Here is a 25115-nt window from a genome sequence, read left to right as displayed (position 1 = left end):
TTGGTAGCACATAGCTTAACCTGAATGAGCTAACGGCTAATCTTGGGCCTAGCCTATCAATACCGCCCTCTTGGGGTGAAACAGTTTTGTGCAGCTCACAAGAGTAGCCATTTTTGTAGTCTTTGGCTAGACTACACCTCGTCACCCCCTCCTCTTTCACACTCACTCTCACACACACACACACACACACACACACACACAGGGTCTCTCCACATGCTGTTTTGTTTTTGCTTTGTTTTGTTGTACTTAAAAGAAACGTATATTGGTTTTAATTGATCAAAGGATTATTGATTGGCCATTGATAATTTTGAAGTTAATAAATTCTACTATACTTTAATTAGCAGTTGTTTGTGATTATTTGTGTATTATTGTATTAATTGCTGGTTAAGCACAGGTCAGTGCTCGGATTTCACCCTTCCACTGACAAATGAGACTATTCCATAGTTCAATATTGGCCCCTGAAGTTTCAGGTTGGTGCCCCGTTTTGATTGTTTGTTGATTTGATAAAGTTATTAATAACCATATTCATAACTTTATTAATATTGATAAACCTCTTTGATAATATGCCAATAATTGAATCTGTACACCTACGAGTACCCAACAACGTCACAGTTCCAGGAGGCGGCGTACCATATAGGCCGGGTGACCATCTATGATCCGTGGGGGGGTAGGCGCTGCCACTGGGGCGGAGAGGGAGCTGACGGAGACTGGCTTGAGCTGGGAGACGTGAAACACAGGGTGGATTTTCAGATGAGGGGGGAGCTGGAGTCTGACGGCGGTGGGTTTGATGACAGCCTTGATCGGGTACGGGCCCACAAACCGGGGGGCGAGTTTCCTGGAGGTGGTCTGGAGAGGGAGGTCCCAGGAGGAGAGCCATACCTTTTGGCCCGACCGGTAGGTCTGCCAGGCGTTTGTTCCGGGTAGCGGTGAGCTGCAGGGCTGCCCTGGCCTCTCTCCACACTCACCGGCACCGCCGCAGATGAGCCTGGACGGATGGGACCGCCACCTCCTCCTCCAGGGACGGGAATAGTGGAGGCTGGAATCCCATTGCACACATGAAAGGTGACATCCCAGTGGCAGCACTGACGAGGGAGTTGTGGGCGTACTCGACCCAAGGAAGGTGGGAACTCCACGAGGCAGGATTACGGTACGCCACACACCAAAGAGCCGCCCCCAGGTCTTGGTTCGCCCGCTGGGTCTGCCCGTTAGTCTGGGGGTGGTAGAGGACAGGCTGACGGTGGCGCCGAGGGCCTGGCAGGATTTCCAGACTTGAGAGGTGAACTGGGGACCCCGGTCGGAGACAATGTCTAGGGGGATGCCATGAAGGCGGAAGACATGGTGGAGTAGTAGGCGGGCAGTCTCCAGGGATGTAGGTAGTTTGGGCAGGGGAATGAAATGGACAGCCTTGGAGAATCGGTCCACGACTGTGAGGATGACTGTATTTCCGTTGGAGTTGGGCAGTCCGGTGACAAAGTCTAGGGCAATGTGGGACCAGTGCCTACCGGGGACCAGGAGGGGGCAGAGCAGACCGGTGGGCGGGTGATGGGATGCCTTGGCGCGGGCACACACCTCGCAAGCTGCCACAAAGTCCCGGCAGTCCTTCTCCATGGAGGACCATTATTATCGTTGGCGGAGTAGGAACAGGGTTCTGGCCATTCCAGTGTGACAGCTGAACTTGGAGGCGTGTGCCCACTGAAGGACCTGGGAGCGGACACTAGGAAGGACGTAGAGGTGGTTGAGGGGACCGGTACCCGGGTCTGGGTCAGTGGACTGGGTATGGCGGACAGCGGACTCCACTTCCCAAACCAGGGAGGCGACGAGGCAGGAACGGGGAAGGATGGTGTCTGGCTGGTCAACCGGGTCGTCGGGAGAGTGAAGACGGGATAGGGCATCGGGTTTGGTGTTGCGGGATCCAGGGCGGTAGGACAGGGTAAAGTTGAAGCGATTGAAGAACAGGGCCCACCAAGCCTGGCGGTAGTTGAGTCTCTGGGTGGTCTGAATGTAGGAGAGGTTTTTATGGTCTGTCCAAACCAGGAATGGGTGTTCGGCGCCCTCCAGCCAGTGCCTCCATTCCTCCAGAGCCAGCTTAACAGCCAGTAACTCTGTCTCCCACGCTGTAATTCCGCTCCGTGGGGTCAGAGAAAAAGGCACAGGGCTGTAGCTTGTGATCAGTGGGGGAGCGTTGGGATAGGGTGGCGCCGACGCCCACGTCCGAGGCATCCACCTCCACCACAAACTGAAGGGAGGGGTCAGGATTGGTGAGGATAGGAGCAGCGGTGAACCGGGTCTTGAGGAGGGTGAAGGCTGCAGCGGCCTCCGGAGACCAGACGAAGGGGACAGAAGCAGATGTGAGGCGGGTGAGAGGGGCGGCTAAAGAACTGTAACTACGTATGAAATGGCGGTAGAAATTGGCAAAGCCTAAGAAATGCTGCAACTGTTTGACAGAAGTGGGAGAGGGCCAGTCAACAATGGCTTGGATTTTGGCTGGGTCTACACGAAGTTGCCCGCTTTCAATAATGAAGCCCAAAAACTGTACAGACTGGACATGGAATTCACAGTTCTGCAGCACTAAGCGGACGTGTTCAGTGTGTTGGACTGGGTCACGGGAGAAGATCAGGATATCGTCTAGATACACAAAAACGAACCGATGCAAAAAATCCCGGAGGACATCATTTATGAGGGCTTGGAAAACGGTGGGAGCGTTTGTGAGGCCGAAGGGCATTACTAGATACTCATAATGACCTAACGGGGTGTTAAACGCCGTTTTCCATTCGTCCCCCTCCCGGATCCGCACAAGATGGTAGGCATTCCATAAAAATGGTGGACCAGGAGAGGGACTCAAAGATGGAATCCATGAGGGGCAGCGGGTATAGTCCACGTTGAGATTGTGTATAACGAGCCAGGGGAGACCTAGGACAATGGGAGAGGCAGGGGAGGAGATGAAGTGAAGTGAAGAAGATGAAGTGAAGAAAAATGGTCTCATGATGGTTACTGGAGGTGAGGAGGCGGAGCGGGGGGGTACAGTGACTAATGGTGGACAGGGGTTGGTCGTCAAGAGAGGGGTGTCGAGGGGGATCTGAGGAATGGAGAGTTGCCGGGCAATTTCAATGTCCAAAAAATTCTCGTTTGCCCCGGAGTCGGCCAATTCCCCCAGAGGGAGTGTCACCTCCTGCCAAGACACGGCGACCAAAAGGAGGCGTGGAAGGGGAGAGGCTCGGCTTGCCAGAGTCCCCATTACTACTGGCGAGCCAACTCTTTTGGGCATGTGGAGATGAAGTGACCGGGTTTGCCGCAATAGATACATACGCCTGCGAGGCGACGGCGTTCACTCTCCTCAGGGGAGAGATGAGCGCGGCCCAGTTGCATAGGCTCGGGTGGAGGCGGAGATGGGTGTGCCGGGGGTAATACCGAACGTGACTGGGAGCAGGGACCCATGATAGCGGAAGGCAAGACCGGGAAGAGGAGGAGCGTCGGGGCGGACTCTCTTTCCCGGAGGCGATTGTCCAAATCGATGGCCAACTCAATAAGGCCATCGAGACTCTCCGGCTTGTCCCTGGCGGCTAACAGATCCTGCATCCGCTCACCGAGACCAGCCAGGAACGCGCCACGGAGAGCCGGACTGTTCCAGCCCGATCTAGCGGCCAAAATGCGGAAATCTACCGAATACTCCGCAACGCCGCGATCCCCCCAGAGATGGGGACTCGAGTCTGAGACTCGGACTTGAGTCGCACTTAAGTCACACAAACAGCTGATTTCAGACTTGACTCAGACTCGATCCAAAAGACTTTAGACTGGAGGTTCGAGACTCGTCAACATGTTTTCATGCAATTATTGCTTTTTAAATCTAAATTTATTCATTTCTATTTTCTTTTATTGGTGCATATACGTTGGGGAAACGTATGACGAGCCTCTTGTCCCCTGCCCTTTGCCATAATGTGCAACGTAATGCATGCGTTATGCCTTATGTGCGTGCACTCACATAAAAAAATACATTGACATGGCGACACCAAGTCCTCCCACAGTTGTGCCTTTTGTCACTAGTTTTGCTTTCAATAACTTGGTAAACAGTGGCAGTAAGCCAACACCTACATGCAAGGTGTATGGCACCAAGATAAGTGATGTCGGATCAACAACGTCAAACTTCATCAGGCATCTCAAAACGTACCCAGATGAGTCAGTCACTCACATGCTAATGTGAAAGAGACGTTACATTTAGCATAGATCGTCACAGGTAACAAGCTAACCATTGCAAAGTGTTGTGCTAATGCTGGGAACAGGCACATTGTATCTTTATAGTTAGTAGTTGCTGAGGCTCAGACATCCATGGCGCACAGGAGTCGGGACGCACGGATCCATCTCCCCAGGAACAAACGCTGTGTCGGGTGGGCAAACTCATGTCATGCGTAATTGATCCGATGGATGATTTGTAGGCTATTAAGTGAACAAGGTGTACCCGGTCCACCAAACACTGGGCCGTCTTGACTGTCTTAATTCTGCACATATTTCTGTTGCAGTAGTCCTATTTACTATTTCATTATTTCATCCATGCGTGGCGCAGCGGATCCGTGCGCACTGTCACCTGCTGTGGAGACGCTGGCCTCACTAACCTCTCCTCCTCTGAGTCGGATCTCCTACGCGCAGTTTTACTGAGCGTACTAACACAAAATAAATGGTATTACCATTACTGGCAGGTGTGTACGGCTGGAGAGGTGATGGTGGGATGACGAACAGGTGTGTGTAATCAGCTGGCCAGTGCGGGCAGGAGGGGAGGAGGGAAATACAGAGAGACCGACAGGAGAGCATAACAGAAATAGCCAGTAGAAAAGAAAACAGAAACTCACAGCCAGCCGGACCCCAACCATCACATATCTGTAGTCTTGCAGCAATACGAAAAGTGGGTGCAAATGTCCTTGTTCCAGGTCTGAAGAATGGAACACTCTCTCTGCTGCCCGGCCTTGACATAGAACACAGACATAAACGTTGGTCTATGTTGACCATGCAGATGCTCCGTTTGGATTCATTGTCTATTACGGAATATGTGCAATACTGTGCACAGAATCCAGGACTATCCATCTGTGCATCTCCTTTGAAGAGAAATAATAACAAACTGCAAAAAGGGTGAAATGCTGTCATGTCATGCTAAACCAACTAAAAGAAGAAACAAAGTCACTATAATTCTTCAAAATAAAGACCTCATAAAAAATGTCAATCTTAAAAAAAAACCAGACATTTTGGCGGCATGGGCTCAAGGAAAAAAAAAAGGCCTAATAGTTAATAAATAATTATTAATTTGTAATTTAAAGAAAATGTTAAATATATTAACACAACTCTGACTACCTTACCAATTTATCTTATTTCCCTAACCCAATTGATTTAATAAATACTCAACAAAATAATCAGCTCACACAGAGACTTTTCAGTATTCACCAGGTTAATCACAAACAGCAAAGCAAACTCTGCCACATTGTTTTCTATGCTACTAGTTTCAAGTATATATTTAGAATAACCAAGGAGACGGACATCGTTTCACTAAAAATTTGGTCATTTTGCAAATGGCAATAAATCATTTAAATTCTTTTGGTGCTATTGGAATAGATAACACTGAAAAATCTCAACAAAAATCGTCACACTAAACTGAAGAAGGCTGTTGCTTCAATTGTGTTAATATTAAAGGAAAAACCACTGCACCAATAATGAATAAACACTGTTGTTATTAGATGAGGAGCCTATGTTCCAAATGATGATGTTACTGTTTAATGCAGGACACTTTTTTCATGTTTTGGTCAATTTAGATATTTTGGTCTATTTTGCTTCTATGTCTTGTTTTACTCTAATGGAAATAAAACTTCCAAAATACACATTTAGATGGTATTTGTTTTAGGCTGAATCTGTAGATATCTTCTAAATGAATCTACATATTTAAACCTAACATTTAAAGGGGAAATACTCTCAACTCATTAACTGGGCCTTGTCAAATGTATGCATATTAGTGCATTTTAATTAGGTAACGCCTAATTTGCATATCCATGTAGCGATTGTGATGACGTTATTAGACACAGATTTTACTATAGCTGTTCACTTGGAGTGTCTCCATTAAGTACAGTACATCAGCCTGTAGGGCCATGGTGCCTCAGCTAATCCTTAGCTAACTTATTAAACAGAAGATAACTATTTGTTTTGTCTTTTGGCTAATTAGCCGTAAACTCGAGGCACTGGCTGCTTAGTCTTTTGTTCATCACCACTCACCTCCACACAAGCCAAGAAAAACTTTCTGGGGTAGGAGCTGGAAGGGACTGCTGCGCACCCGGCTCCACAAAGTGGCAAAAGAGGGCTTTGCCCCCTCAGTTGTATTTTCTGCCCCCTTGTTTCAACATCATACATCCATAAAATGTACAAATACAACAACACAATTACTATTAGGCTACAAGTTCTACTTGGCGTCTACATCACATGGGGGCTTTCAACTAATAACAACATACTAATGTGTAGGGTTGGGTACCGAAACCCAGTTCCACTATTCACAATTCCTACCGGTTCCTACGCAACCGGTAGGAATTGGACCGGATTAGAACGCAAATTTCGGTTCCTCATTTCAGTTCCACTTAATGTGTCGACTGTGTGATTTTCCCTATGTCGCTCCGAAACGGACGTAAAAATATCACACTTTCTCTGTAGTCTACTGTTAGCTAGCTACCGTAAATGTAGGCTACTTTTAAAATGCCATATTTTCCCTCTGGGCTCACCAAAACGGACACAAAAGCATAATCATTCACTGTACGTGATCGCTAGTAAACATATTACATTTTTGATGTCATTTTTCAGTTTTTCAAGAATCAGTTTAGGAATCAGAACCGTTGTAAAATTACCGGTTCAGCATCGGAATCGTAAAAATCCAAACGATACCCAACCCTACTAAAGTGATCTAAGAACAAAGAATTATGTTATAAGGTAAAGTATGTAGTGTGTATGTGTATGTATGTGTGTGTGTGTGTGTGTGTGTGTGTGTGTGTGTGTGTGTGTGTGTCAAACTCACCAGGTGCCACAACAGGCCCTTTTGATTGCAGCTCTGTGATAATTGCAGCTCTCTTCTCACTCCAGAACTCCTTTCCAGTGTCACACAGTAAGAGTCCTGCATCTTGTTGGATGGTGACCTGTTCACCATACAGACCTGTCACACCAACCCAATAATCGGCATTTATTTAATTTCGTTACATAAATTAAACCAACATAACACCTAGAAGCTCAATAACATGTATATTAAAGGTGTAGTAGGAAAGACTTATAATACTAACTTTCTGTCATATTTGCTGAAACTGACCCTATGTTGAAGTAGAACTACATGAAGCAGGTAATAAAAAAAAAAAAAGATCTGGCTCCTCTGGCACCACCTGTTCATTCTCTCTTGTGGGGGGAGAGAGGCTGGCAGAAATTGTCCCTTGATGAACGCTGGCTGAAGGGCATCCACAAATATTTGCCTTTTAGGTATATCAGCATTGTACCCTGAGAGGCCACTGCACTGCAACTTAAGAAAATGCACACAAATAGACCACAACATGCAACAAAAAGAAAATGCACGCAAATAGACCACAACATGCAACATTAACAAAACACACGCAAATAGACCACAACATGCAACATTAAGAAAAATAATGCAAATAGCCCACGCAAATAGACCACAACACACAACATTAAGAGAAATGCGAGCAAATAGACCACAACACGCAACATTAAGAAAACACATAAATAGCCCACAACGAAAGAGTTTCCAGGGGACACATTTAAGTGATGCACACATGGCTGCAGGTGGTTGAGGCTTGAAGGAATACAGCTACGGAAACGTCAAGTTTAGACACCAAAACGAAAAGTTAAATTAAGGAAAAAGATCATGGTTTGGATGAAAACACACCCGGGGAACGAACATACGTTTCCTGGGTGAAAGTATTAAAATTATATTATTACTTTAGCCTAGGTTTTGCGAGATTTAACGTTAGCGTTCCAACCGCTGCGGATTGATCGATTTTGAAGACTTCTTGTGTTTCCCACATAGACTAATTTGTGGCGGTGCGCCACAGATCAACACCGGCCACCACATATTGCGTTTCGTTATTCTTTTTTTTTTTTTTTTTTTTACGCTATTTAAAACACGCAGCGTATTCGTTCAGCTGCATTTCCTTTCCCTGCTCTCACTCCGTCTCTCTGCGCAAAGTGTCCCGGTTTTAGTTCCAGGAAATCTGGTCACCCTAACTTAAAATAAAGGCAACAGAACATCTGACTGTAGAATGGTTTGCAAACAAGCTTATTCATAAATTAAGCAACTTTGGTTCATTATCAACAGATATGCATCAACATAGTACTAAGAAATGTGAAGGAAGAAAATAAGCTTGACCTCCTTTGTGAAATGCTTTTGTGTAGACTTTCCCAAATCTTCCGTTTTCATTTTGAAGGTTTCCTAAGGACAAAGATGTGAGGAAGAAGTGGGAAGTGGCTTTGAGGAGAGAAGGATTCACTGCAAGTGTTTCATCAGTTTTATTATTATAAGGTGCTGAGAGCTGCAGAGAGGGTGATCCGCCAAGCTTCAACAATGCAAGCTCCTAAGGTCACACACATCGTCCGGGAGGAGATTGGAGGATGTTTTTCTGCTTGGGGAACACATTGAGGAGACACAGTTTGGCATCGACAACCATCATTCTGACTTGTTGTCATTGGTTGTGTCTGTGTTTCTCAAGATAAGGCTGCACCACATTGCCAAACTCACCTCTCTTGAACTGCAGAAAGGGAGCACGAGAAAGAAGCTCTGCAAAACAGTCCTCTTTCAGGGGTTTTAGCTCATGCAAAGCATGTGCTTCAAGTAGACTCTAATATAATATAATCATATATTGTTTCTTCAACTTATTAAAATATCTGACTTCACTGCCACTATCTGTTTCTGCTTCTCTATTTTAATACTTAAAAAATAATATATGCTTAATACAGAAAAAAAAAGTACCTCTGTCCCAATTTTGTTTTTGAAGACGCATTAGGTTTTTCAATCAGATTGATAGTCAAACTGGAAATGTCTTTTCCCCCTTTTCAGGGATTATGTTACCAGTTTTGATCTTGGAGCTCTGTTCACTTTATATCATATATCTATATAAGCCCACTATGAATATTAAAATTAAATACGCCGAACCATGTGTCCTGTATCATAGCTACATGTATGACCTTTGCAGCAAAAAAAACGGCATGAAAATCAGTTTGGTATTCAGTGAGGTATGATTTATTAAATGCGCTGACAGCTCATTGCACCTGCCAAACGGATTATACTGAGTGGAGCGGGTGACCTGTCCAAGATGGCAGCCCCACGGCCTGTCAGCGCCAGTAGGCAGTAGCGGTGGATGCGGTGTCTACTCTATATTATGTCTATGCACACACACACACACACACACACACACACACACACAGCCCCTCTCCATGAAAACAAAATCATCCCTGGAAACGTGGAAGCTTTGCCACGCATGACTGGTTTTCAAGATGGCGGCGGCATGTAAACATGAACGCGAGTGTCTTTATAATGTATCTTTTCAATAAACTGTCTGTACACTTACAATGTTCTCAATACTTGTCAGTGAGATTGAGCCTCGACTTGATCTCACCCAATGGAGTCCTGAGTCTACTTATGCCACTCATGTTGTGGTAGACTTCATGTCGAAGATGGAACAGATGCCTCTAGCACAATTACCTACATTAGGTGCTGTCATCAATGCCATCATCAGCTCAACATCATCCCTCTGCCAAGAGCTGGAGTTCATCCATCTTGTACTAGATGCCTACATCGAGATGTCCTTGAAAGAAGGGGAGCACATGCAGCGTACAGACTCAACAACAGGCATCAACATTATTGGCATGAACAGACACACACCCATCCTTCAGCAACTTGGCAAGTTCTGGGCATCTGAGGAGAACAAGCGGAATCTTCAACTGTTAGCTCGGGATATGGTGTGCAGTTGAGCCAGCAGCATCGTTTTGGGCCTAACACTGACCCCTGGGGGACGCCACAAGCAATGTCCAAACATACTCAGCTGCAATTGCCCATCTTCTCTTATTAAGAAAACTCTTAACCCAGTTTAAAACTATCCCCCTGATACCATACATTTCTAGTTGTTTATTGTATGTCATGGTTGAACATATCAAAGCTTTTTTGAGATCAATGAATACCCCCATTGCATATTTTTTTAAATCTATGGTGGGTGTGATTTCTTCAAGTAAATTATTATTGCCAGTGATGTAGATCTGTTTGCTCTGAATCTATACTGACTGTCCGTGAGTAATTTGAGTTTTTCTGTTGTTGAAGAGTTTTTCTAGAATTTTGGAGAATTGTAAAGAGACAGGTCTGGTCAGGTAGTTTGTGAAGTGGTGTTTGCTCCCATTTTTATACAAATGTATGACTTTATTTGGACTATTTTAATTTTGCTTTGGGAATGATGAGTTACATATGTATATTAATGGCTTTGATATCCCCTCAATAACCTTTTTTCACTATTGTCATATCAATGTCATTGAAATAACTTTTTTTTCTTACATTTTTCACAATATCCAGTATTTCTTTCTCATCCACTGCCTTGAGAAATATTGAGCTGGGATTTCTCTCTATCAACGTGTCCAAATGTTCAGCAGAAGTCCCAGGATCAGGAATTTTTCCTGCTAGGTCAGGTCCAAAATTCACAAAGAATTTATTAAAGCTGTTAGCCACATCCTCCCTATTATAATTTCCATTATCTTTATCAATAACATACTTATGCAGGAAAACTTGCAAACAAATTTGTTTAGGTTTGTTTAATTCTGTTCACTATATTCCATATTTATTTGGCATTGTTTTTGTTATCATTTAATATTTTCTTATAATACTCTTTTTTACATGTCCTAATAATGAGTTAACTTATTTTTATATTTATATATATTTAATTTCTGTCTCTTTAGTTCTCTGTCTAATGAAATCTCTATAGAATGTATTTTTCTTTTTGCATGCATTCTGTATCCCCTTTGTGTTCCATGGGCAATGTGTATACCTTAATTTCCCACTATATTCTTTTATTGGACAATTTTTATCATATAAGGACTAACATTTTTTTAAGAATGTTTGGTTCGCGTTGTTAATCTTTTTCTTTATATATTGTATCCCAATTCTGTGCCAGCAGGTCATTTTTTTGTGTGTTAATAGATTCCTCTGACCTCACTGTATTCGGTTTGCTTGTCCAGTTTAATAATCCTGTAATACAGTCATAGACGTCGTAGATATTGTCTTAGTAACATTGTCTTTAATCAGACACATAGTCATTTGATAAATGCCAGATATAAGTCCCTTCTGATTTGGTAGTATGTTATGTAAAAAGTTTCTATAAAACACTACCCCATAACCATCTGGACTGGCGCCTTGCCACTTTGCATAGATTTGATAGCTTCTAACGTCTAGTGGCCTGTCTAAATCATTAGCAAACTCTGGATCAATAAATGGGAATTCCAAGCCATTTAAAAAGTTTTCCGTACACCTTCTATTGGAAAGAGGCTCAGATTTGTAGAGACATGTGTTGTCTCTACAAAGACCTCATTAACGCCCTGAGGCTTGGAGACAATATTTTTAGCGCCATCTCGTATTTGAAGAATCAGCCGAGAGGTTGCTTGCCGCTTAAGCTGGTGTGCAAGTAGCCAACTATTCTTGTCCCCATACTCATATATGGTAGGAAGCCATCTTCTTACAAAAAAAGTACACGGAAGGATAATTTTGTATCCAGCCTGGTTAATGTGTTGAGGAAACAGAAAGGGGGAAAGACGCTGAGAAGCAACGCTGACAAAAACACGGAAACAAGCGAGAATCAGGCTATCACACAAGAGCTACGAAATTGAGTGAGCGCATTGCAGGAATGAATGATAACTTGGAGAAGATGCTTGATGAAAAAATCCGAAGTCTACATGTATCCCTGGACAAGAACTTTAATAGTAAATTTGATAGTTTCCGTTACTCGATGATAGAAATTGTAAAACATAATGCTCTAAAAGTAGAAATTGAAAAAAAGGCCAGAGAAGTGCAGAATAGCCTAGATATGGAAATTTGAATCATGGCAGCTCGCATGGAACAGATTGCGCAAAATATCAAGAAAACAGCTGCAACAGATTTCAACCCAGAAACCGGAATAATGGTTTTTGGCCTGCCCTTCGAGGAAGGTGAACAGGTGACACAGACAGTGTCCAGGCTAATGTTGGAGAGGCTGCAGTGCGATTCCGTACCCAGCTTGGTGGCAGTGGAGAGGCTGAAGCCTAGGGGTCGCGGACCGGGCCCGGTCAGGATCCAGTTGGCTTCAGTCGGAGACAAAGTTGCGCTCCTAAGAAGGAAATACAGGTTAAGGCATGATGATTGATACAACAAGGTATATATCCGATCAGCAAAATCACACGCGGAGAGGCTTTTGGATTTGAACTTTCGTACTATTTTGAAGGAGATCCCATAGGGGAAAGATTTATTTGTAACAGGGAAAGGACGCATTGTGAAACGCGATGAGGAGCAACAGCGACGCACGCCAGATACTGGAAGATGAACTGTTTCTCGGACCCACCATGCTCAAGATTCCATTTCTTTAGTACACTGGAACGTTAACGGATGGACTGTAGGTAACTGGAAATTAAGAAGTGTTATTCTGAATACTTTAAATTTGGATATTATTTCGCTGAATGAGACACATTTATTTGATGACAAAGTAATCGACTTGGAAGGTTATGGTTTGGTTATAACAGAACAAAACATGTTAAAGCACCTAAAGGCTCCGGTGGGGTTGGGTTTTTTGTTAAAAATAACCTGGTGGAATTATACAAAATTGATGTTGTAGACAAACAGGTGGATGGTATTCTAGGTTTAAAATTTGGGCATTTGAAATCAGGTTATAGTTTTGTTGTTTTTACCTGTTAACTGACACCTGTAACGTCAGTATGGGGAAAGGACGCCTCATTTTTCGTTAATCATGTTTTGAGAATCTAAGTTATGTATTGTTAATGGGAGGATATGTTCTCTAAGTGATAACTATACATCGGTATCTATCAAGGGTAAAGCGGTGGTTGATTATATACTTGTTCCATATGACTGCTTACAAATATGTGACTCTTTTGAAGTTTTAGTTTCAAATCAATTAATTAAAATGGCAAATGGTATGGATTTGATTGGAGAAAGAAGTCCCAGATCATTCTTTACTGTGGTTAAAATGTCTTATAAAGACTGAGGTTCATTGTCATGTAGCTTATCAGGAGAGTTCACAAAATTCCTCCACAAGAAGGAAAGTCAGTAGGACTTTACTAGTTAACTTCTTATCCTCAAGTTTATAGCAATCAACCCTTTTGAAAATGAAGAATGATATACGATTATGTTTTAGAGAACAAGAAAATCTAGATAACTGGTATGCCAGCCTTTGTAAATTGATTAAAGAAGACATAGTCTGATATTAAAGCTGGAGACAACTATAATGTTACAAAAAAGCCATTCAATACAAAACCTTATTGGAATAAAGAGTTAAAAGAATTGTGGCAATCTATGCGTAAAGCAGAAAATGTTTCTGAAGTGCTTAAATAATAATATAGTAAGGAAGAAACTATTAGAAACCTTTAAGAATAGTCAGAAAAGGTTTGATAAAAGATACAGATTCTACAAAAGACGTTATCAAAGAGGACTGGTATTAAACCTGAAGAGAATCCAAACGTCTGACCCTAAGAGATTTTGGTCATAAATAAATAAACTAGGGCCAAGGCGTAGTTGGAAAATACCCTTGAAAGTGCTGGGGAATGATGGTAGTTTAGTGACTGGGCTGTCTGATATAATCAATAGGTGGGAGAAAGATTTCAAAGGTCTTTTCTCTAGTGAGACGTTTGACTTTGATGGGAGGTACTACGAGGACTTATGTCAGAGGAAAAATGTAATAGAGGGCTATATTTTAAAAGGGGAATATTGGATAAATAAGGATCTTAATAATAGTCTTACAAAAGAAGAAGTTCAAATGGCTATTAATAAAGCTAAATTGGGAAAAGCAACGGGGGTTGAAAATATCCCAAATGAAATACTAAAATCACCCAAACTATTTGATATTTTGTGTGATTTATTTAAAGGATGCTTTGAATCTGGTAAAATACCATGTATGTGGCTTAAATCAATTATTAATCCGATACCAAAATCCCAAAATGAGAATCCAAGGGTGCCTTTAAATTATAGAGGGATTAGTTTAATGAGCACACTTTATAAGATGTATTCTATAATTACTTAATGAGAGGCTTATGTTGTATTTAGAGAAAGAAGAGCTCCTTGTGGAAGAACAAAATGGGTTCCGTAAATCAAGATCATGTCTAGATGACATTTTTGTATTGTCTACAATTATAATTAAAAGAATAAGTGAAAATAAGCCAACATATTCGTGCTTTATCGATTTTCATGAAGCTTTTCATATGATCAATAGGGATCTGTTAGCGTATAAACTACAGGGTAAATGGAATTTTTTATTGGGCACTTAAGTCTGTTTATCATAAGCCCATAGCATGTGTAAGATTGAATGAACTCAATACAAACTGGTTCCCAACATCATTAGGGGTAAAACAGGGTGATGCTTTGTCTCCCACATTATTTGCAATTTATATAAATGATTTGGCAAAGGAAATTAAAGCATTGAATTGTGGGATAAGATGTGGAAATTAAATGATAAGTATTCTTTTGTACATGGATGACATAGTATTACTGTCACCCTCTGAAGATAATACGCAACGGATGCTCTCCTATATTGATGATTGGTGTAATAAGTGGAGACTGTTTATCAATAGAAAGAAAACAAATAATTCCTTTAACCTTTAACTACTCGCAGTACTTATGAGTTTAAAATTGGGTCACACAAGCTGAACATCGCGGATTCATATAAATATCTAGGTTTCTAAATTGATGAACATATGAATTTCAGAAAAGGTGTTAAGGTTCTTGCTGATTCAGCACATAGAGCTTTGGGAGGAATCATTGGTAAAAGCAAGAATCTGAAAAGACAAGTTTTCAAACTTATTCTAAATTGTTTCAAGCTTGTGTGTGCCCTATACTTGATTATATTGTGGGTGTTAGAGGACTTAGGAATATATCTAATTGTGAATTAGTGCAAAATAGTGCCATAAGATATTTTCTGGGTGTGCATAAATATACCCCGACATTGGCGATAGTGGGAGACATGGGATGGGAATCATGTGAGGCTCGCTGGAAGATATGTATGGCCCAGTTATGGAATCGTTTATTTACGTTTACGCAAATAGGTTGACGACGAAAATATTTCTCTGGGATAAACAAATTCTTGGTCCTTGGTCTAACGATATATGCAAATTGCTTGTAATTATGGTTTTGGTGAGTTGTTTTTAAATAATGAAAAGCTGAATATTGGTTTGTTTAAAAAAATCTGTGTTTGCTAAAGACAAAAGGCATGTGGGCCGACGATATATGGGCTAAGCCAAAATTGTGTATTTTTGTGATGATAAAACCAGAATATGGCACAGAGAATTATGTTGTATATAATTTGTCAAAAAGGCAAAGATCTTTATGTGCTCAAGTGAAATCTGGGGTTTTGCCTTTGACTATTGAAACAGGATGATATGTTTAATTTAGAAGAGGAAAAAACGGATCTGTCCCATGTGTTGTTTGAATGATATTGAATGAATTAAAATGAGTTCCATTTTGTTTTTTACTGTCCTTTTTATTGTCAACAGCGTGATTTTTTTGTTTCGTCAGATAAAAGCAGAGATGATGCTCAAAGACGCGAGATGGCTGTTCACATATGAAACATATAAATGAGCCAGTTATCTTGAGAGAGCTTGGGAGAAGAGGAAAAAAGCTCTTTATCGAGATGAACTGTGGATGAGGATTTGTTGTTTGTATGTAATGTGTGTGTGTATATATATATATATATATATATATATATATGTATATGTATATATTTGTATTATTTATATATATTGTACATGTATTTCTCCGAATGATTTGTATATGCGACAGGAAGACGTTTGTTAAATAAGTAAGTTTGTGGTGTCTTGTAATCCCATGTGGGATGGGCCACAATGTTTGGCATGACACAGAAATAAAATATAACTAACTAACTAACTAACTAACTAACATATAACAAGCCACAGGAGTGCAGCAATTAGCCTTCTGCTTCCTTTGTGGATAATAGATTGAATTTTCGGACTGTAAATCTAGTCTCCTTTTATACAGCTCAGGAGAAGGGTCTGTAGCATAATCAGTGTCAAGTTGAAGAATAGAATCTGTAAGGTCTTGTAACCATTTTTTTCCGAATTCCAATTGTCTCGTTAGTTTCCCTCAGTTTCTGCTGTTCCTCGTTACTGTCTTGTCCAATCCTCTGTCTTTCTGTTGATTGGTCTGTGTATTTCTACACCCCTCTGTTCCTTTGTCTCTTGTCGGTTCGTCTCTCTGTTTGTTCCTGTGAGTGTCCTGTTCGTTTGTGAGTTGTAAAGTCAAAATAAAGCGTGTTTACACGGGTTGCACATGTAAACCCATGGGTTTACTATTCGCTACCGTAATCGTTCTGTGATCACGAAATATGCTTCCCATTGAAATACATTACTTTAAAATTCGTGCTCACCACACGGAAATAACGACATTAACGTGTTCAGTACACAAATCAATAGATTCAATAACGTGACCATTTCACAAACTGCCATGAGACTGGGCTGGAATGTACATATGGGTTTCACATGAAATCCCATGGGTTTCACATGAAATCCCATGGGTTTCACATGGGCATTAGATGGTTTTCAAATGGGAATTTACATGGGTTTCACATGTTATCCCATGGGTTTCATATGGGAATGTACATGGGCTTCACACATTAAACCATGAATGTGTTCCAAAACCACATGTTTTCACGTGTTCCACATATTTAACATGATTTTAATGTTTTAACACATGTAACCACATGTGGTTGGCACATGTGGTTACATGTGGTTTTTCTGTAAGGGGGCCCGATCATACGATACAGAATACAGACAAGGTTCACTCAAATGTATATGTAAAATTTCAGAATCATCTGTTGAATAACTAAAGTAGGCACATTGCAACCTTGCAAGATTAGAAGACCTGTGTGGATTTCTTGAGATATGCTTGTGGAAACTGGTTCTGACTAGATTTTGTTGTTAACAAAGACAATACTGCTAAGAGGACCTCATTCTTATTGCAGTTTTCCTTCTGTTCCTTATATTTTACATGCTGACATGTCCACAGAGATTTCTAAATAGCTCAGACTGGAGTGGATGAAGAAAATGAGGGAGAGTAGGTAATACTGGCAGTGAGCGAGGGAGAGAGAGAGAGAGAGAGAGAGAGAGAGAGAGAGAGAGAGAGAGAGAGAGAGAGAGAGAGAGAGAGAGGGAGAGAGACAGACAGGGAGAGAGAGAGAGAGAGAGAGAGAGAGAGAGAGAGAGAGAGAGAGAGAGAGAGAGAGAGGGCTCCGTGAGGAAATAGAGCAGAAGAATATGGGCCTGACAAAAAGGAATCCAGCCTGCCTCCAGATGAGTGAGGGTTGCAAAACAACAAATTAGAGAAGCCCAGGGCTTGTTTCCATGGAAACCTTTGCCAAGGGAGATGGCAGTGGGAATACAGAATATTGTAGGTCAGACGCGCCATCAGCGATCTAATCAGACATAATCTGTCTTGACTTGTGGGTCATAGATTGAGCAGTTAAGCTGGTGCCTTTCTGCCGCTGCTCTCACTGTTGGAGTTCCAGTCTGAACTAACAAAGCAAAAGTGCTGGAAAAAGTACTCAGATTTTTACTAGCAAAAGTAACAATACCACTCTGTAGATATACTCTGTTACAAGTCAAAGTTCTGCATCAAAATTTGACTTAATTAAAAGTAAAAAAAAAAAAAAAGTATTATCATCAAAGTATACCTTAAGTGCCAAAAGCAAAATATTCATAATGCAGAATGGCCCATTTCAGAATTATATATATTGGTTTTCACATTATTGATGCATTAATGTGTTCATCACTTTAATTTTGCAGCTGGTAGAGGCAGAGTTCATTTGAATTATGTTACATTATATTATGTTACATTATGGATTGCAGTAAAAAGTACAATATTTGCCGTATTTGATGTAGTGGAGAAGAAGTATAAAGTAGCAGAAAATAGAAATAGTAAAGTACAAGGACCTCAAAATAATACTCAAGTACACTACTTGAGTAAATGTACTAAGTAACTTTCCACCTCTGCTGAGCAGAGCAGTGTCTCAATAATCACTGGTGGACCATTCTGCCTGGCTGTAAACACTGGATAAGGCCAGAAAAACTCCCAACTGGCTATCAAAAACCCAACAAGTCCTCCATATTAAACAAAAAAAAAACACTTTAACTGTTTAACTTCCTGAAGAAGGCTAGATGCTGAAACGCGTTGAAGTTGTTTTTATCTTATTCGTATATTTTATGTGCCAGATGTATTAAAGGTATTTTATATATATTTTTCGTAAAAGACGAGTGCATTGGCTTCTTCCTTGATGTCTATTGGATTTGTTCATGCCCCCTACCAAAGAACACCACCTTTTTATCACTAATATACGTTCCAAGAAGCTCTCCAATCTCTTCCATTCACTGTAAACATTTTCACTGTAAATTCACAGCAAATTTCTGGCTACTAGTTGCATTACTTTCACAGTAATTTCACAGTGATTTACCGGTTCTATTTCACAGTAAATTACAATAACTCTACAGCTATATACTGTAACTTCACATCAGCCAGCCACACATATTTACTGTAATAAAGCAGTATTTAACACATTATCTTGCTGTATATAATCACAATAGCATCCTGTATATTTTCATTTTTACTGTAAAAGTAATGCAACTCAGTAGCCAGCAATTTGCTGTGAATTAAATTAATTGAAGGTATCTTGCTGTATATAATCACAAACACAATGTTGCCTTCAGAAACCCTCCTTGTTATAGCCCGGACGTTTGCCCACTGCAACACGTTATAAAGCATTTTTTTGCTAATGCAAATAACGATATTGCTCAAAAATTCTCAGATTAACATAATTCTGCTCCCAGGTTGTTTTTGCTCTCAGGTTGTTTTTACTCCGGAGCATTCCTCTAATCTAAGGTACAGGAAATGGTGTCCCGTTCCCAAAAACGAGTTAGAAAAGTGTGTGTGTGTGTGTGTGTGTGTGTGTGTGTGTGTGTGTGTGTGTGTGTGTGTGTGTTTATATATGTGTGCATGAGTGTGTGTGTGTGTGTGTGTGTTTGTGTGTGTGCATGCATGTCTGCAGGAATGTGTCAGAACTTCTGTTGCTGTAGAAAACAGTGTGCAGACCCTTACCGTGTGTGTTTGTGTTTGTGTGTGTAGGGTCGGTGTAAGGGTGTGTATGTGTGTAGGGGGATTTGAAAGAGGACAAAGCAGCAATCCAGTACAATGTAAATTTGAGTGTTTAAATACCTTTGAATAAACTCCAGAGTACATGAGTCCTCAGGATACTGCAGATTAAAGTTGTAATAGCTTGCAAAAACTGCTGCTATGCCTTTGATGAAGCTGTCGTCTGGTCCCATCACCACTTGTCCTTCAATGGAGAGCATCCAAGTCCTTGGCTTCATCATGTCACCTAAAATGAGCAGATATGGAAGTGGAATGTTGAATGAACAAGAGAAGAATGTTTCTGATTTTCATATACACTGCCTTTAAACTGTGAACCCACTTGTTGACCATTGTTACTGATCTACTGAGTCTCTCAAACAGCTCAAGCTACAGAACATGCCTTGCTCTCACAATTGTACGCAGTCTCTAAGATTGGTTTTTCACACAGTTATTTAAAAATGTGTTTTTGGTTGTTGTTAATTTTGGTACAGTTGTTGTTGCTAGAAAATATTAATATTAAGTCCAGATATGAATAGTACTGTGGATAATCAAGCAGGGGGTGCTCGGTAGCATCACCTGCAATTTCCACCAACTGCGGAATGGCTGTGGATCGGCTCCGCTGCGTGTCGGCTCTGTGCTCTGCCGTCCTTCAATACCCACCAGGTGCGGATTTGTTGTGGAACGGCTGCGGCCATGACTGACAGCTGAAGTCACGAGGACCAACGAGATCTCGCAAATTCATGTATGATCTCGCGATATAACAGGATGTAGTTTCTATAAACAGAACCACATATTTGACTTAAGGCCTGTCTCCGCCCATTATGACGTTTTCAAGGTGTAGTGCAGGGAAATATGATCCGCCGTGAGCACGGTGTATTTTATTTTGAAAATGAACCGGATGTTTTATTTTGTTTCTGTGCTCGACTTCCTGTCCCGCACAATCTGCCCTGTGCTGAATTGCTGTGGAGCTCTCCGGCATCCGTCAAAAATAGAAGCTCTTCGTATCTGCTCGAGAGGGCTGCGGATCGCCAGAGCTGGGACGAAGTCGGAATGTAGCTGTTCTGCAGTCAGTGAAAATACACACATTGACTTTAATGGAAACCTATTGACTCCGCCGCCGTTCCGGAGCGGATCCACAGCCGTTCCGCAGTTGGTGGAAATTGGAGGTCACTGTTCTCTGCACATCAGCGGCTGTGGCATACAGCTGTAAAATAAACCTTAACTGTAACATATATTTATGGTAGCAGATTCAAATACATAAAAGACAATCCACTGGTCTCCTGACAGAGGGTAATCAGAGAGATTGTTATTTATACTATCTATCTAGTGTAATCACCAACTGCTTTTTAAAAATGTTTTATACACAACTTACATCAGTCTCTGGCATTCTTGGGCTCTTTAAAGTTCGCCAACAGGAGCAGCCTTGTCTGAAGCCTCTGGCTCAAAATTAATCAGGACGTCCTCAACCTCTGGATGACGTTTGAGTTCCTGGCAGAACCAAATAAGTGTACTGCCTCTGTTGTTTAGGGCCTCTTGCAACTTAATGAGGATGGAGATATCTGTCAGCAGACTAAAGTGGGAGTAAAGGCCTCTCTGTGAGAAAAGAAAAGGCCATTCTTCCTTAATCTCTGAAATGGCAGGTGCAAATTGTTAAGGTACCGCCGCTGGATGACGTACGTCTTCTCCATCAAAGGTTCAGCTCTCCCTGCCCCGCCCATCCCTTCCTCTGAGTAGATGTTACGTAGCTGCCTTTTCATTTAATCTAAGGTTGCCTCGGTCTCTCCAGCAGGAAGTTCTGCAGGACACCACCTCATGCATCTGTACCGATCCACAGGGCCTCTTGCCAGCACTCCAGCTTCCTCTGCCACCCCAGCGCTGGGCCTTTTCTTTTTGCATCGCTGTGCAAGAGTATTGTTTCTATTTTTATATTCCACTCTCGTTTGAATCTGCTGAAGAAGAGAGTGACAGCCATCTCCAAGAATGTCTCCGTTTCTACCAGCGTCAGCAAAACTTTTGGGATAATTCCTTACAATACCCCGAACAATGCTGTGACATGTTGCTCTGGTTGGGTTCTGATCATGCTCAAGCATCTGGTCCACCACTGCCTTCGACATAGTTTGTCTGTCCCCTGGTAATGGTCTTGTTTGATTGTCCACTGCCATTCGAATTGCTGCTGACATCTGGTCCCACTTGACATGGAAGTCTGTGTACCATGACCTGCCAGGTAGTTTGGGTAAAGATAAAGAGTTCAGAGAGCTTTGGGAACCCAATGACGGCCGACATGGACTACTTGGGAGGGGTGGAGAGGCTAAAGAAACACATTCTATTTCAAGCACCGGAAGTCCTACAAGTGAGAGGACAAGAAATTGTGAGTAGATAAGAGGTAGATAGATAAAGTATACTGAAATAAACAAACTTCACTAGTTGTAGAGAAAAATTATGAAATGATACCATTTGTACCATTTTGCTCTTATGGACCAACTGTCCATTAGCACCTCTAATGCTTAGGTGAAGATACAAATTCTACAAAGACTTAATATTTAAACTTAGTGTTTTGTGTTTGTTCAAGCCATGGCATCAAAATATGGATTTATCTTCATTCATAAAAACACTTAGCAATTTTTTGAGGTATTTCTCCAGATCCTTCTCTTTTACCAAAACAAGGTCTGCCCTGCTTTCCACACCGGGCTCTTCACCCATCCAGCAAACGTTCCCCTAACGTTCTTTTTTACATTCCCCTAACCTTTAAAAAACTTTAACAACCATGGTACCAATTTTATTATTACAATAAACTGACTGTGCATGAGGAGGAATGAATTATTATATATTAGCAGCAATGAATGAACAGGCAAACTTGATGGGATTTAAAACTTTAATATACTATATATATAAAGAATCAGAATAAAAAAATACAACTATATAAATAAATAAGACATAATATCAATACAAGTACACATGGAGTGGGATGTAGAGTGCAAAGTAATAGTGCAAATGTAGTGTGCAAGATGCATATTGGAATGATAAAGTATGTAATGTGTAGGTGAATGGCCAAAGTGGGAATGACCCCACTGATCAGCATTTCAGGAGAGTGATGGCAGTGGGAAAGAAGCTGTTCTTGTGTCTGGTTGTTTTGTGTGAAGGGATCTGTAGGGCCTGCCAGAGGGGACGAGGCAGGAGGATGGCAGCAGTGTAGAAGATGGCCAACAGCTGTTGTGGTAGGCCATGCTTCCGCAGTTGTCGTAGGAAGTACATCCTCTGCTGAGCCTTTTTAAGGATGGTGTTGATGTTGGTTTTGAAGGCTCAGTCCTTCTCAGCTGGCCTAAAAAGAAAGAAACAAAAGTTTGATATGTCATTCTAAGAATGAACACGTTGACAAAAGCAAGACAAATTGCCTTACGAACAACCCTGTTTTTTTCTGATCACAAATATTGATAGTTTTGCCATTCCTTTGATTATTATGAACATCACATAGAAGAATTTCAATTTACCGTCTGTGTGGGGCAAACTTCAGCACTTGCCCAATCAAGTCCTCCGCATCTGCTGCAGTCAGTTTTCTGGGAGCCCGTTAGTCAAAATGAAGCAAAGTTACAAGTCAAATTAAAACCTCTTATCAGCCAAGCTAAGCATAATACTGATGTGAACAATAAAATAACACCTGCCTGTTATAACCCTGCAGATTGACAGGTCCTGGAAGGCCTTCTTTGCCTTTCTGCCCTGCAGGCTATACAGTTTTAGAACGTCATTGGTTGCCACTCGCCGTAGCATGCGACAGATAGCAGTACCTCCGGTCGAACCTCCAAGGGTTGTCAGGAAAAGTTGCTGTAAAACATATAGAAATACAAATTACACAAAGTGGAGAGCTTGTACAATCTCATTTTGTAAGAGAAGTCAGTTCGGTTATAATGATATTTGAATTTATGCAATTAATAATGTTAATCTTAGGGCAGGGTAGGGCAGGACTATGGCCACTTAATTACCATTTTGTTCCTCCTCTCCTGTTGACCGAGACTCCTGTTGAACTCAAGCAGCATGGTGACTGTTGAGCAGGGCGACAGCAACATGTCATCAGAGGGAGGTGACTGGGAGCTCCTTAAGAGCATGAGCAGCTCATCCATCTTCTCCTCAAATGCGTCCATCCGCTGTGCCATGCGGGTAATGGATTTCCTCATGGCTATGGAATAATGAATGGTGTTAGTTTTAGTTGTTATACATTATTAACTTGCATATGTGAACAACTTAAGTGAGTCTTCTTGCCTCTCTGTGTGATGAGTCACCTCCCTCTGTGTGATGAGTTCTGCTGTTTACAACAACAGCAAAAAGTTAAGTTACTGGGGCGGCCTCTAGCTCACCAAGTAAGAGCGTTCGCCCCATGTAGGCTGAGTCCTGCAGCGGCCCGGGTTCGAATCCGACCTGTGGCCCTTTGCTGCGTGTCATCCCCCATCTCTCTCCCCCTTTCACATCTATCCACTGTCACTACAATAAAGGGAAAAGCCCCAAAAAATAATCGTTAAAAAAAAAGTTAATTTACTCTCAAGTTCCTTTGCATGAAATTGTATTTAATTGGAAATGGAAAATTCAAAGCCACTGTACCTTCAACTGGGTCCCAAGATGAAGCGGCAGGCCGAGCTTACGTCACAATCGACCCATCGAGCTCTGGGCTACCGGCTGGTTTCCTGTGTGGTGTTGACTCATCTAAAAAGAAAGTAGATATGAATATTGGTCAGTTCATTTATGGTAGGTTTCTTGCACATGCCATTGCCATTGCTAAACAATCGCTAAAAAAAAATACACATCAGAACAGTCACATGATATGCACCAGGTTGAATGTCAGTAGTTCCATGGTAGGAAATATGACTCTGGTTTCTTAAATGCATGCACAAATGTTAACTTACAGACAGGGCTTCCAGACACACGCTCCGTCCTGGAATGCTTTCTTGCTTGTTGAACGGATTCATCTGAAATAAAAGACCATACAATTTGTACTGATTGCAAAAAGAATATTTGAATTGTGTAAATAATGTAGTCTGTACTTAAGGTCTTACCATCACTTGAACAATCGTCATGAACCTCCTTGGGCATCTACACTGCCTTTTGTGGATGCTTGCATCGTCTTCCGTCTCAATGCTGACAAAGAAGTGTCCATCAGCTGCTGACATTTTTCCATGGACTCTACGTTAAGAGAACAGTAGCAGAACAAAGCAGTATTTCCATACAGAGAAAACTATTATTATGTATTTATTAGGGCTGTCAAAATAATGAATATGATAATAAAAAAATAACGCAGATTAATCCATTCCATATTGACGTTTGACCCGGAGCCGTTCTAGCCACCATTGGACTGTAAAATGAAGGAGGGAGACGAGAATGTGCTGCCTGGATCATTAACTGGAACATTTACTTGTAAAAATCTTCTTCCTGCCAACCCTGGCTACCGAAATCTGGTGCCACTGATATGTCTGCTCTTCTCTCTGATGCTCTGAAGACGATACAGGCAACACAAACACCGCTGCATGTGACGCTAGTTAACACTATACTCGACAGCAGCTAACGTTAGCCTACCGCTAGCTAGTAGCTGGATTAAACACGGTTACTATGCTGACAGCTAACGCTGAACGGTGTAAAGTTTGACTGTGTTTTACTGTAGAGGACTGTGACTCAACAGCGAGATGTAAAAATCTGCAGCTGCCGAGCTGCCGTCGGAAAAACAACACAGACGGTGCGTTCAATGAAA

General features: G+C 41.7%; 1 long non-coding RNA gene and 1 pseudogene across 2 annotated transcripts; both read right to left on the bottom strand.

Moving 5' to 3' along the window:
* Window positions 1-19925: 19925 nt before the first annotated feature.
* On the bottom strand, window positions 19926-21873 carry LOC116050912 (annotated as a pseudogene).
* A 1087-nt stretch (window positions 21874-22960) lies between these two features.
* On the bottom strand, window positions 22961-24420 carry LOC116050897. Of its 2 annotated transcripts, none has more exons than XR_004105197.2 (3): window positions 24277-24420; window positions 23975-24076; window positions 22961-23203 (listed from the first exon to the last, which is right to left on the bottom strand). It is a non-coding gene; the product is annotated as an uncharacterized LOC116050897 (long non-coding RNA). The 2 variants fall into 2 exon arrangements; XR_004899101.1 differs by lacking the exon at window positions 22961-23203 and adding an exon at window positions 23614-23678.
* Window positions 24421-25115: the final 695 nt, after the last annotated feature.

The sequence above is a fragment of the Sander lucioperca genome, chromosome 12 (assembly GCF_008315115.2).
Source record: "Sander lucioperca isolate FBNREF2018 chromosome 12, SLUC_FBN_1.2, whole genome shotgun sequence".
In the NCBI taxonomy this organism is placed as follows: domain Eukaryota; kingdom Metazoa; phylum Chordata; class Actinopteri; order Perciformes; family Percidae; genus Sander; species Sander lucioperca.
This window is presented reverse-complemented; position numbering and strand designations above follow the sequence as displayed.